The sequence below is a fragment of the Anabrus simplex genome, chromosome 2 (genome assembly GCF_040414725.1).
Source record: "Anabrus simplex isolate iqAnaSimp1 chromosome 2, ASM4041472v1, whole genome shotgun sequence".
Taxonomy (NCBI): domain Eukaryota; kingdom Metazoa; phylum Arthropoda; class Insecta; order Orthoptera; family Tettigoniidae; genus Anabrus; species Anabrus simplex.
In genome coordinates, this window is record NC_090266.1 from 977,463,239 (window position 1) to 977,475,903 (window position 12,665).

Consider the following 12,665-nt stretch of genomic DNA (forward strand, 5'->3'; position numbering starts at 1 on the left):
CATGGCAATAACACTTATGTGCGGCGGAGCGTTGTCCTGATGAAAGATGACCTTTTTCCTTGACAAACCAGGCCTTGTTTAGCGTATCTTTTCCTGTAGTTGGTCTAGGAGGTTTGCATACTATTGCCTCGTAATTGTTTGGCCAGTAGGAAGATAATCTATCAGCAGAATGCCTTTTGCATCCCAGAAAACTGAGGCCATGACCTTTCCGGCCGAACGCACTGCCTTTGCTTTCTTTGGTGGTGGTGAATCAGCATGTTTCCACTGCTTTGATTGCTGTTTTGTCTCTGGGGTATAGTAGTGGACTCAAGTTTCATCTGTAGTCACAAACCGGTGCAAAAAATATTGTTGGTTGCACTGAAAACGGGCCAGACTTTGTTTGGACATTTCCAATCTAGTGCGTTTATTGTCCAATGTCGAGAGCCGCGGCACCCATCTTGCGGATAATTTTTTCATACCCAATTCTTAGGTTAAAGTATAATATACCCGTTCAGAAGACATCCCTACAGCTTCAGCAATCTCCCGCACTTTCAGTCGACGATCCTCCATGATGATTTTATGCACTTTTGCGATAAATTCTGGGGTCGTAACACTTTTTGGCCATCCACTACGCGGATCATCATCCAAGCTCTCCCGACCAAATTTAAACTCGCTGGTCCACTTGGCAACAGTTGAAAATGAAGGAGCAGGGTCCCCCAGTGTGTTCTGAAAGTCGGCATGATTTTCCTTTGCTTTCATACCTTTCTTTACAAAGTATTTAATCACTGGTCGAATCTCAGTTTTTTCCATTGTCACAAATCACTACGCAGGAACAACAACAAAGAGTCGTCACTACCACACTCCTGCAGCTAGAGCACTGACGCGCCACGTGTTCAGTCACAAAGGATGTGTGATTATTGCGCGGGAGCCTCGTTGCTCTAGCACTGACATGTAGCGGTGATTCCAAGAACTTTTCAAACCGTCCTCATAAAATAACAGATAAACATTTATGTTTAAAGATTGTTTTTATATATATATCTTTGTCAGTAATGAGATGCCATATGTTCACATAGTATATAGGAAACCAAACACCAACTATTAAGAAATAAGAAGTAAAAGGAAGTTAATTCCTTCCTTACAGTATCAGTAGTACCTCCTGAAGATTGACTAGTTGGTAACTCTCATTTGCTGAATATTAAAATCTTGTCAGTAGCAACTGGAAAAGCCTGAGATCAAAAGAGAAAGGTATTAAAATAAACACCTCTTGCCTTTCCATCTCATATAACATACGTGGATCAGAGTTTAAACTCATGGAGTAAATACTATAGTGTAGCAGTAAAATAACCTCCATATCCATGTGTTTTTTTTTTTTTTTAAATGTACTGTACTATACTGTGTATCTACAGCAACCTGAATCTTATTACTGTCGTAATCCATCAACTCTTGTCCACAACCTGTGCATTTAAATAGGTTTTTCTTACTACTTAGCCAACGGTCGTAGCCGTTTTGAAACACCGGATCCCGTGAGATCTCCGAAGTTAAGCAACATTGGGCGTGGTCAGGAGTTGGATGGGTTGCCACGCGCTGTTGGTGGAGGGTAAGGGAATGGAGGAGCGGAAAGGAACTGGCCACCCTACCGCACGTAAACTCCGGCTCAGGAACACCTCTGCGGAGGTTCGGACCTGCCTTCAGTCAGAATAACCCTTACCTTACCTTACTACTTACAACATAAGAACCTATGATATTACAAATAGAATGCCATTATTCATGTGTATTGCTCTTTCATCTGTGTTGCTTATGTTATTGATGATCATGAAATATACACTGGCAGAAAATATAAATCCCAACACCAAGAAGGATTTGTGCTAGATAAACTAAATTTGGGAGGTGAGTTTGCACATCTGAAAGATAATGCCTATTCAAATTTGCATGCAAGTTAATGAAGAGTGGTGCTAGTAGTGCCATTACAACTTTCCAAAGCAAGTTTGCTTTAAATACACACAGTACACTTTGTGAGCGTTAGTCATCGTCTGGTGTTGATGTTGTGAAGTAGATGTCAAACATGCCTTTAAAGAGACGAAGAAGGCAGTATCAGCAGCTCACTTAGTTTGAACAAGGCCGTGAGATAGGGCTATGAGAAGTTTCATGTTCTTTCCACGATATTGCAGAAAGACTTGGCAGCGATGTATCCAAAGTGTACCGGTGTTGGCAACAATGGTCACGGGAAGGCACTATCTCAAGAAGACCGGGGTCTGGCCGGACACAGGCCCTTATGGAGAGGGAAGACCGCCGTATTCGGCGCATGGCTGTGGTGGATTATACTGCATCTGCAGCAGCCATTAGAGATTCAATTGGCATCAGAGTGATACAGCATACTGTAATTAATCCATTGTGTGAGAGACAGCTCCGAGCCAGGTGTCCTGTAGCATTTATGCCACTAACTCTGAATTGCTGTCATCTGCAACTTCTGTAGTGTCAAGCTAGAGCTCATCAGAGATCTGTTATGTTCTCAGATGAGAGCCATTTCTATCTTGGTGCCATTGATGGCCATAGGTTGAAAAGACGGAGAGCAGGTGAGCGTTTGGAACCAAGCTTTCGGCAGCGTTGACATACTGAGCCTACATCAGGAGTTATTGTCTGGGGAGCGATTTCCTATGACAGCAGGAGCACTCTTGTCATTATCCCAAGAATCTTGAGAGTGGATTTGTATGTAAGACAAGTCACTGAACCGGTTGTGCTGCCATTCATTCACAGTATTCAAGGGGAGGGGGTTCCAACAAGATAATGCTCATACCACTGCTATTACCTGTTGTGCTCTACAGAGTGTCAACCAAATGTCTTGGCTTGCAAGATCGCCAGAACTTTTACCCATTGAGACGTCTAATGACAGTAACTCAGCTTACAAGAAAACCTATAGCCTGCTAACTTGATAAAACTGAACTGTTAGCCTGCTAGCCTCTGAAGGTGAATTCTTCAATATATAAAATACATGTAAGGTTTTGAAGATCATAATTGCAGTTATGAACTGGATTTCATTTAATAAGAGTTTAATAACGATTCTTACAAGCAGTTCTTTGTACAAGCCTAGTGTTGATAGCTCAGCTAAAGAAACCCATGGAGTTACTGTTTATCAAATTCAACAGCTATGCGCCTCTGAAGAAAACACTAATAGAGTGAGAATTTACGATATACGGTCCTTACTAGTTCAGTGCACTCTCATCCATTCCACTATGACATCAGCTGCTGAAAGGAGGCTAACTTCACAGTAATTTTAATCATGGTCATCAGCTCATAGACTTATCAGGCAGCAGGAAAGTACCGTAAAGTGGGGTAACTTCGGCCATGCAGGGTAACTTCGGCCACTGATGAATAGCAACACTTATTTTCTCCTGCCTCCTATATTGGTCGCAGGCCACCTACGGGTGTCAATTAGAAAGACCTGCACCTGGCGAGCCGAACCCGTCCTGGGATATCCCGGCACTAAAAGTCATACGACATTTCATTTTTCCTATATTGGAAAAGATGAACTACTTGCAACAACTAAAATGCACATAAAGTAGAATGCTCTTTCAACACTCAGTAGTCCAAATAACAATGGCGGGCTCATTGCTGAGTCGATCGATTTTTTTTGCAGCCCCGACTATTGTCTTCTCTGGTATCAGCAGAAAACAAACTGTTCTCTAGCCCCAGCATTCGATTCTCCATTTCAGTGGTTTATGGGGTCAAAATGTAAGTTTGTCTGGTAACTGATCAACACAGTTTGATGCATTTTATTCAAATAGTTTTTTCGGGGAATAGTTTTGTGATAAAAGTTGTCCTCTTCTGGGGTAACTTCGGCCATGACAAGAACGTATAGGAAAACAATACACGGCCGCGGATATTGTAGTTACAATCCTGTTTACTTCAAGAACGCTTTAGAAGAGATTAATAAAGGCACAATAACAATAAATGGGGAAGTTTATCCCAACAGGGAGGGGGAAAGACAGTTTCCATTTTCAATGATAAATAGATGGATATCAGTTGACATGGACGATACACATTTAAGAACTTGACAACAGCCCATATATTTTCTAATTTAGAAGACAGTATATTGAGGACAGTCTACAAGATTGCTTCTTTTCCGACCGCTTTTTCTCTCCATACAATTGAGCTTTATGATTTCCGTACCTTTTATTTATTATCTTTTGTACCATTACAAATATTTATGCAATGCAACATGTAATTTGTAATATCATACAATGCTTGTACACTTAGGCTAAATAAAATAGCTTCTTCTTTGGGGAAAAAGTGAATTTGATCACTATACATCTGTTTCACCATAAATCGTTTTAATTTGTTTGTGATTGTTGATACTGGGCGTTTTGCAGGTTTTTTAAAAACATTCACGGTGGCCGAAGTAACACTACATCGAAGAAAACTTCGTTTCTCGAGTAATTTTTATGGCGGCAGAAGTTACCCGAAAACATGGGGTAACTCCGGCCACTCTTTCGATAATCATTATTCACTACTGAATAACAATTAGAATTATGTTCATATTTAAAAATGAAGAACAAACATGGCAAAATTTATATTATATTTTTCAGAAAATTAGAGGGAATATTTCACATTTTATTTTAAAACATATACGAAAAAGTGGCCAAAGTTACCCCGTTTTACGGTACTTAAAACACAACTTGTAAGGAGAAGGCTCTAAACCTCAGGCACCTCAATACTGGGATAAGAGAACAAGAGTTTGACTGACCGATGATTTGCATTTAGGGCAATCGCCCAGGTGGCAGATTCACTACCTGTTGTTTTCCTAGACTTTGCAAAGAAATTGGAAATTTATTGAACATCACCCTTGGTAAGTTAATCTAATCCCTAACTCTCCTTCATATAAATGAATATTTGCCCCAATTTGTCCTCTTGAATTCCAACTTTATCTTTCCTACTTTTAAAGACACCACTCAATCTTATTCGTCTACTAATGTCATTCCACGCCATCTCTCCACGGACAGCTCGGAACATATCACTTATTATATGTTATAAACCTCATTTTATCCCTATTGAAAATTTACAGTTCAACAACAATAAAGGTGTTTTAATTTGTTCTACCTATTCAATACTTTTATTTTTACTTATAGTGGTTACATAAATAGACTCTTAGTTAAATGGGACATGTTTCGCCCTCAATTAAGGGCATCTTCAGCCTAAAAACAATCATAAGAATCAATCAATCAATCAATACTGATCTGCATTTAGGGCAGTCGCCCAGGTGGCAGATTCCCTATCTGTTGCTTTCCTAGCCTTTTCCGAAATGATTTCAAAGAAATTGGAAATTTATTGAACATCTCCCTTGGTAAGTTATTCCAATCCCTAACTCCCCTTCCTATAAATGAATATTTGCCCCAGTTTGTCCTCTTGAATTCCAGCTTTATCTTCATATCGTGATCTTTCCTACTTTTATAAACGCCATTCAAACCTATTCGTCTACTAATGTCATTCCACGCCATCTCTCCGCTGACAGCTCGGAACATACCACTTATAATACCAATATAAATGGTCCGTTATTGGACATTATAAATTTTCCAGCTAACTCATTCCTGGTTGCCAGCGTTTCGCCCTCGTGTGCTAGGCTGGGCTCATCAGTTGGTACCTAGCACACCTACCAAGACGCTGGCTAGTGAATACCGTGGAGGCCACTGCGTAAGCTAATTGTAGCCACCGGCAGTGCCAATGCACTATGAGACACTTTGTCCCATCATCAAAAATTGATGCCTGCTTGGCCATCAGATGATATAGATGTTGATTCCCATAGGGAATCTGAAATATTTGTTCCGAATGAGTAAATTTATAATACCAATATAAATGGTCCGTTATTGGACATTATAAATTTTCCAGCTAACTCATTCCTGGTTGCCAGCGTTTCGCCCTCGTGTGCTAGGCTGGGCTCATCAGTTGGTACCTAGCACACCTACCAAGACGCTGGCTAGTGCATACCGTGGAGGCCACTGCGTAAGCTAATTGTAGCCACCGGCAGTGCCAATGCACTATGAGACACTTTGTCCCATCATCAAAAATTGATGCCTGCTTGGCCATCAGATGATATAGATGTTGATTCCCATAGGGAATCTGAAATATTTGTTCCGAATGAGTAAATTTATAATACCAATATAAATGGTCCGTTATTGGACATTATAAATTTTCCAGCTAACTCATTCCTGGTTGCCAGCGTTTCGCCCTCGTGTGCTAGGCTGGGCTCATCAGTTGGTACCTAGCACACCTACCAAGACGCTGGCTAGTGCATACCGTGGAGGCCACTGCGTAAGCTAATTGTAGCCACCAGCAGTGCCAATGCACTATGAGACACTTTGTCCCATCATCAAAAATTGATGCCTGCTTGGCCATCAGATGATATAGATGTTGATTCCCATAGGGAATCTGAAATATTTGTTCCGAATGAGTAAATTTATAATACCAATATAAATGGTCCGTTATTGGACATTATAAATTTTCCAGCTAACTCATTCCTGGTTGCCAGCGTTTCGCCCTCGTGTGCTAGGCTGGGCTCATCAGTTGGTACCTAGCACACCTACCAAGACGCTGGCTAGTGCATACCGTGGAGGCCACTGCGTAAGCTAATTGTAGCCACCGGCAGTGCCAATGCACTATGAGACACTTTGTCCCATCATCAAAAATTGATGCCTGCTTGGCCATCAGATGATATAGATGTTGATTCCCATAGGGAATCTGAAATATTTGTTCCGAATGAGTAAATTTATAATACCAATATAAATGGTCCGTTATTGGACATTATAAATTTTCCAGCTAACTCATTCCTGGTTGCCAGCGTTTCGCCCTCGTGTGCTAGGCTGGGCTCATCAGTTGGTACCTAGCACACCTACCAAGACGCTGGCTAGTGCATACCGTGGAGGCCACTGCGTAAGCTAATTGTAGCCACCGGCAGTGCCAATGCACTATGAGACACTTTGTCCTATCATAAAAAATTGATGCCTGCTTGGCCATCAGATGATATAGATGTTGATTCCCATAGGGAATCTGAAATGGACCATTTATATTGGTATTATAAATTTACTCATTCGGAACAAATATTTCAGATTCCCTATGGGAATCAACATCTATATCATCTGATGGCCAAGCAGGCATCAATTTTTGATGATGGGACAAAGTGTCTCATAGTGCATTGGCACTGCCGGTGGCTACAATTAGCTTACGCAGTGGCCTCCACGGTATGCACTAGCCAGCGTCTTGGTAGGTGTGCTAGGTACCAACTGATGAGCCCAGCCTAGCACACGAGGGCGAAACGCTGGCAACCAGGAATGAGTTAGCTGGAAAATTTATAATGTCCAATAACGGACCATTTATATTGGTATTATAAATTTACTCATTCGGAACAAATATTTCAGATTCCCTATGGGAATCAACATCTATATCATCTGATGGCCAAGCAGGCATCAATTTTTGATGATGGGACAAAGTGTCTCATAGTGCATTGGCACTGCCGGTGGCTACAATTAGCTTACGCAGTGGCCTCCACGGTATGCACTAGCCAGCGTCTTGGTAGGTGTGCTAGGTACCAACTGATGAGCCCAGCCTAGCACACGAGGGCGAAACGCTGGCAACCAGGAATGAGTTAGCTGGAAAATTTATAATGTCCAATAACGGACCATTTATATTGGTATTATAAATTTACTCATTCGGAACAAATATTTCAGATTCCCTATGGGAATCAACATCTATATCATCTGATGGCCAAGCAGGCATCAATTTTTGATGATGGGACAAAGTGTCTCATAGTGCATTGGCACTGCCGGTGGCTACAATTAGCTTACGCAGTGGCCTCCACGGTATGCACTAGCCAGCGTCTTGGTAGGTGTGCTAGGTACCAACTGATGAGCCCAGCCTAGCACACGAGGGCGAAACGCTGGCAACCAGGAATGAGTTAGCTGGAAAATTTATAATGTCCAATAACGGACCATTTATATTGGTATTATAAATTTACTCATTCGGAACAAATATTTCAGATTCCCTATGGGAATCAACATCTATATCATCTGATGGCCAAGCAGGCATCAATTTTTGATGATGGGACAAAGTGTCTCATAGTGCATTGGCACTGCCGGTGGCTACAATTAGCTTACGCAGTGGCCTCCACGGTATGCACTAGCCAGCGTCTTGGTAGGTGTGCTAGGTACCAACTGATGAGCCCAGCCTAGCACACGAGGGCGAAACGCTGGCAACCAGGAATGAGTTAGCTGGAAAATTTATAATGTCCAATAACGGACCATTTATATTGGTATTATAAATTTACTCATTCGGAACAAATATTTCAGATTCCCTATGGGAATCAACATCTATATCAACATACCACTTAGTCGAGCAGCTCTTCTTCTTTCTCTCAATTCTTCCCAACCCAAACATTGCAACATTTTTGTAACGCTACTCTTTTGTCGGAAATCACCCAGAACAAATCGAGCTGCTTTTCTTTGGATTTGAATACAACTAATATTAAAAGTGAAAGCTAAAATTTAGCCAGTTATTAAAATTCAGAACATAAAAATGTGAAAAATGATACAATATATAAAGATGCTAATGGAAAACTGTCTATGATTAAACTATAATCTTGTCGGAGACTAAAACTTCTTCCATTAAAATTCTAATTAAAAACAGTTCATTTAAAATATTAGTGGAAAACCAAAGTGGTAATAATATAAAGCCAACGACATGAGGGCGTGAACACAAGCATAAGTATGATTGTCATAAATACAATCTTTCCAAGGCCGCTGATGAAATTCGTCAGCATAAAGTGAGACAGAAGCATCTGTTGAAAAATTGTAAGTGGCCCTTAGCACCGGTAGGTAATACAATTGGCTGAAACCTTGCCAGGAAATGTCAGTAGATGCAGAAATAATGTTTTATGTTAGTGGAAGTTGTTATTTGTTATCTACTGTTGTGTTGGTTGCTGTTATGTTGGTTGGTTGCTGCCCGTCTCCTTCTGTAGCATATGATGGACGGAGAGCCATTCGTAATGTTGTGGACTCCTTACTAACATCCTTCCCCTCGGGGTGATAACTCCGCCTTTAGCTGTAGAACCGATCTCAAGCCCGGATAAAGGAGGAGACATGCTAAATAGTTGGGCAATGTAAACGTGGTACCACTGTGCCACGTCTTAGTCCAGATCTACAGAATTAGTCCTATATGAGCAGTGTAAATGCAGTAGTCTCTGTGCCCATAAGAACCCTTTTGCCCCTTAGCACATAAGAGCCCTTTAGCCTCAGTGCTCAGAAGAGCCCTTTAGCCCCTGTACCCATAAGAGCAATGTAAACACAAAAGCCTCTGTGTCAGCTCGTCTGTGGGGTCACTGGGACCTACCTCATCCATTCAGATTAGCTCAGAGATTTAAAAAATAAATGCCTTCATCCTGATAAAATCCCCCACCGCCACTAAGAATCGAACCCTGAAATATTTTGTTAAGAGTCAGAGACTTGAAGCCTGGCCTTTTAGGTACGTCATACTTTCAAATTGCTATTCCATACTTCACCTGTCACTTCATGAAACCACATCAGCAGATCATTCATAACATAGCTGGTGTGTAGTAGTGTGTTTTTCATATCACAGCAAACTTAGAAAGCAAGCGACTCTTCACATGTTATGATCTCCTAATACTAACTGTCTTAAGGCCTGTAGTTATTTATTTATTTATTTAATTGTATGGTGATTTTATACAATATATATACAAGGCAAAATCAAACTTTAAAGTCCATCCTTCTCAGCCATTCAGATAAACCAGGTGTGAGAGCGAACAAATCATCAGGAGTGCCAGGGTACGAATGAAGAGGACAGCATTGGACCAGGTGCTCAATCGTCTGTTCTTCCAGGTTACAATCGCACATTGGTGAACTGATTCAACCCCACTTGTACCTGAAATAATTGCAGCAACCATGTCCAGTCCTTAACCTGTTGATACGGCACCAGAGGTTCCTCGGTAGGTCAAAACCGCTTGGCTTATTTGTGGGATCAAGATGGTGGGCACTTGTTCCCAATGTTTTTGTTGATCACTCATGCTTCCAGCTTTCAGTTAAGTCAAATCCATCAGCAATCAGTTGCCCTGCAGTGACACTTGCTGGTCTTCCTGATTGCAGTCGCTGCTCTGACGGATGGCAGAATTCCTGGTGCAGTGGCAAAGAGGGTGATGCAAAGATTTTCTTAGCTTCCCGTAGTAGAGCTTGCTTCCGTCTTAAGTGAGATGGAGGGATGTGACTCAGCACAGGTAACCGGTGACATGGAGTTGATTTGATGGTACTAGTAATGCAACGCATTGTAACGTTCAGTTTTGTGTCTACCTTCATCACATATACACTTTCCGACCAGACAGGAGCATAGTACTCAGTAGCCGAGTAGACAAGCCTGATGCCAGTTAAACGTAGACAATCAGCAGAGGCTCCCCAGGAGGTACCACAGAGTTTATGCAGTATGTTGTTTCTTGCGGCGACTTTATGAGAAAGCTTAGTGATGTGCTCTTTGTAGCTCAGGGTTCTATCTAAAGTGACTCCAAGATATTTTGGGAAAGGGTTGTACCTCAGCTTTCGTCTGTTGAGTAGAACTCTTGGTTTGTAGTTTGCAGCGCGATTCGCTAGATAGAAACAAGAGACTTCAGTTTTTGTTGTGCTGGGGATCAATCTCCAGGTCTTAAAGAAAGTTGACATCTTCTTAAGGTCGTCCGTAAAAATTTGTTCACCGACTTCAAAGTTATTACTCTGTGCTACCAATGTGATGTCATCAGCATATATGAACTTAGTAGATGTTGTGGTTGGTAGGTCATGAATGTACAAATTGAATAGCAATGGTGCTAAAACAGATCTCTGTGGTAGATCGTTATTTAGTTTTCGTTTGTGGCTTTTAGTGTTGCCTAGAAACACTTCGAATTGTCTTTCACTAAGCATGCTAGATATTAGATCCACGATTTCTCGACTTGGTAAAACTTGCAATAGTTTGTAGATCAGTCCCTGTCACCAAACAGTGTCATATGCACCTGTCAAGTCGATGAAAACAGTTGTTGATTTTAGTTGTCCTTGAAAACCAGCTTCGGTATGTGTAGTTAGGGCAAGAACTTGATCGGTGCAGCTGCATCCATGTCTGAATCCAGCTTGTAACAGCTTCTGGTTAGAAGGATTCATTCAAGAAGCTTGAATATGCAACTGAGCAGTGCTATTGGTCGATAACTTTCGGGGCTGTCCTCAGGTTTGCCAGGTTTGAGGATGGCTATAACTTTTGACAGTTTGAATTGTCTGGGCAGTTTGCACTCTTGGATTATGTAAGTGAAGAGAGAAGTGAGCCAGTATATACAATGTGGGCCCATGTTCTTAATAAATTCATTATAGATGTTGTCGGGACCAGCAGCCTTGCAACTGAATCAGTTTAATTGCATTTTCTACTTCCACTGTGGAAAAGGGTCTGGAAAGTGGCTCGTTTCTCGGGGCACTGCGCTTGAGTTTAGAAAGGTTACATTTTACTATTCTGGTATGATTCTTGTCTGTCTTTGTCCTTGTGAGGTCTACGATCCTGTTGGCAATAATATCAGGACTAAGTTTAGGATGCGGCTTTTTGGGGTGTTGCTTGCCAGTTAGTCCATTCAAGATTCTCCAAGCTTTCCTGCTTGACTGCGAAGTTCATTTCTCTAAGTGTAGCTTCCCATTTCTCTCTTCTGCTCTTACTTAAAGAGTGGAGTAGCTGTGAGCCCACTGTTTGATTTCCATAACTTTGGTATTCTTGGTATAAAGCCTCACTATCTTCATTCCATCCAGGAACATATTCCTTTCTGTAACCCCTAGGAATGTTGGACTTAGCAGCTTTGATAACTAGTTTAACAAATTCGTCGTATTTATTTGCTGTCGGCTGAAGATTCTCTGCAGCTAGGCTGGAGTCAAGGTCTTTTGTGAATCCATCCCAGTTGGCTCGTTGAAAGTTCCATCTGGGTAAGGGCATTGAGTTTACAAGGGGAATTTTCAAACCAATTTCCACCATAACAGATCAGTGTTGACTGTTTGGGAAGTTGGACAGAACAGTGCAAGTGGTGTTGAGTGGCTGGTCTAGTTGATCTTTAGACACAAATGTCAAGTCTGGGTTATAATCCTTGTTCCAGCGTGCGGCGTGGAAGGTTCCCTTGTCTTTTATATCAAAAATCAAATGCATATTGTTAGTTTCTGCCCATAGAACTAGAGACTCCCCATTCACAACACATGGAGGCTTGTACAGATTGACAATTTTTAAGTCATTTATCTGAATTGCTATAGTATAAATGTAGCCATCTTCAGTGCAACCAATTACTTGCACTCCACGTAAACTTGACTTCACATAAGTGGCTATTCCATATTGTGGATGGTGGATAGCTTCGACCAGTGTATAAACTGGTATTCATTCGTCCTCTATGCTGGAGATCCTGTCCATCTTTGGTATGGGTTTCTTGGATGTTAACAATATCAATGTTAAGGTCATGCAGTTGTTTTTGAAGATACTCGCATTTGGCAGAACTTATGGCTTCAATATTAAGTTGCATAATGCGGATTGGGTGTTTCTCGCCTCTAGTTTAATTGTTCTAAAAAGAACCGTTACTTGTTATGTTTCTGGGCATATTGTATGTCACCTTTAACACTGTTACTCGTTTAGCACCACCCAGGGGTCACGTG

General features: G+C 41.4%; 1 protein-coding gene across 3 annotated transcripts in view; it reads left to right on the forward strand.

Moving 5' to 3' along the window:
- The window catches only part of Zw (glucose-6-phosphate 1-dehydrogenase Zw), a 320,290-nt gene that overhangs the window by 253,249 nt on the left and 54,376 nt on the right, over positions 1-12,665 (forward strand). The window lies entirely within an intron of this gene.